The sequence below is a fragment of the Prionailurus viverrinus genome, chromosome B3, assembly GCF_022837055.1.
Source record: "Prionailurus viverrinus isolate Anna chromosome B3, UM_Priviv_1.0, whole genome shotgun sequence".
NCBI classification, from domain to species: Eukaryota; Metazoa; Chordata; class Mammalia; order Carnivora; family Felidae; genus Prionailurus; species Prionailurus viverrinus.
Genome location: NC_062566.1, coordinates 93415341 through 93417627, shown reverse-complemented (window position 1 = coordinate 93417627; position 2287 = coordinate 93415341).

Here is a 2287-nt window from a genome sequence, read left to right as displayed (position 1 = left end):
ATAACCTTCTTTTATTTTGCTTTGTGTACACGTCATAGGCATACCAAGAACAAACAAGGGAGCAGTTTTTGCTGTTGAGTACCTTTGGACTTTCAGTATACAACTGTCTGTAGTAGGTCCTATTCTAAGATACAGTTTTGAGCATAGTGTCCAAAATTTATGTGTGGAAATGGTTGTAAAATCCTAGGTAAATGTTGCACTATAACCAATTTAACAATGATTTATCTGGGCAAAATTTATGGGTTTGTTTCCTTTCTGTGTTAAGAAAGATTTATGTTTCAATAGGCTTAGAAAGACACCTACTGGATTGTGTGTCCACAGTAATAGATAATATAAACCTACTAAGCCAAAATCTGGCTTCAGGGTAACATTACAATTTCACAGACTGGAGTCTAGAGTGCTATGACTGTGGAAGGAAGGTCAGCTACCCAGTGTGCCACCTTCCCAAACTAGATTATTGCTGGAAAAGGAAAGTTCTAGAATTCTTGAAGCAGTTTCTGATATTGGGACTTCATTTTTTTCTTTTATTTCTTTTTATTAAAAAAAATTTTTTAATGTTTATTCATTCCTGAGACAGGGAGACAGAGAGCGAGCAGGGGAGGGACACAGAGAGAGAGGGAGACACAGAATCCGAAACAGGCTCCAGGCTCTGAGCTGTCAGCACAGAGCCCAATGCGGGGCTGGAACCCATGAACTGTGAGATCATGACCTGAGCCAAAGTCGGACGCTCAACCGAGTGAGCCACCCAGGCACCCCGGAACTTCATTTTTAAATGTAAACACGGGTCTTTCCGCTGCTTATATCTTTTTGACATTATAAGTCATGAATTCAACGTGCTTACCCAGGAATAACCTTGGTTATATAAGAAGGTTAGCCTGAGACTTTATAACAATTTGATATGGACACATCTTAACAGTATATCAAAGATTCTAGGAGTAGAACAAGTTTCCCGATGCATATGGGTGGTATAGAGGCATAAGCCTATGCCCGGTGCATAGGATGTCTTTGGAAACAGCTCCCTGCCCCCCTTCCACAGGAATATAGGAGTAGATTCCTGACAGTCCTGGTTTTTCCGTGAGACTCTTCAACACATACGTTTCTGGTCATACCAGTTGGACCACAGGTAGATTCATTATTCTAATTGGCCAATCAGATTCTCATTCCTGAGAATTTAAAATCAGATGTGAAGAAGGGCCATATTAGTCTGTCTCTTCCCAGTGGATCCATATCCTACTAACTAGGGACTGGGTCACGGCCATATTCAGCTTTGAGTATTGGGTGGCAGACAGAAGTTAGTCTTCAGGGACAAAGAAGAAAAAAACAGATGTACAGAAAGGAGCAGAGACAAAACAGATTATTTCCTAGGTTACAGTGCACAGTTCCAGGCCCTTCTTGGTGTCTGTCTGCATACCAACCTTTGAGTTTTATGAGACATCCTGTATCTTTGTATAAAATTACCTTTCTTCTTGCTAAAGGGAGCTCCAGTAGGATGCTGTTACTTACAAATAAAAGTACGAACTTTACAAAATATGACAATGTAGTGCATAAGCAAAAAAATTTTTAAAAATAAAATAAACATATCAAAATTGCAGACTTTTATGTCCTATGAAGAATTATATATGATATACAAATATCTAATGCATAATAACTGCCATCACTGTTGCATAATAAAACCACATTAGAATTAGGGTGGGAACAAGTGGCCTACTGGTAAATCTAATTCATTATATAAAAAGCTCTAAACAAGTCTATAACCTGGTCTTTTGACCTCTCCCTGAATTGCTTTATAGAGCTCTTCGAATAATTTTTTTAAGTTTTTATTTATTTTTATTTTTGAGAGAGCATGAGCAGGGGAGGTGCAGAGAGAGAGGAAGACAGAGGATCTGAAGGGGTCTCTGCGCGGACAGCAGAAATCCCAATGTGGGCCTTGAACTCACGAACCATTAGATCATGACCTGAGCTGAAGACAGAAAATGCTTAACTGAGTCACCCAGGCACCCCAGAGCTCTTAGAATAATTTAATGTATTCTGATACATTATAGCAATAGTTAATGTGGGAGGAGAAAAGGACATCACAGAATCACTGGAGGAGTTTTTCCATTAGCATCACTTGCCCTAAACAGAAGGCAATTATAAAAATTAATACAATAGACTTCTGCTTCTGGGAAGATGGGGTAGACATACTTTTTCCAGTTCCACTCTCTAAGTACAGCAAAAATCCCTGGACATTACATATTCAACAAGCATAAGAAAACTCTGAAATACGGAGAGAAGAAAGCAGACTGCA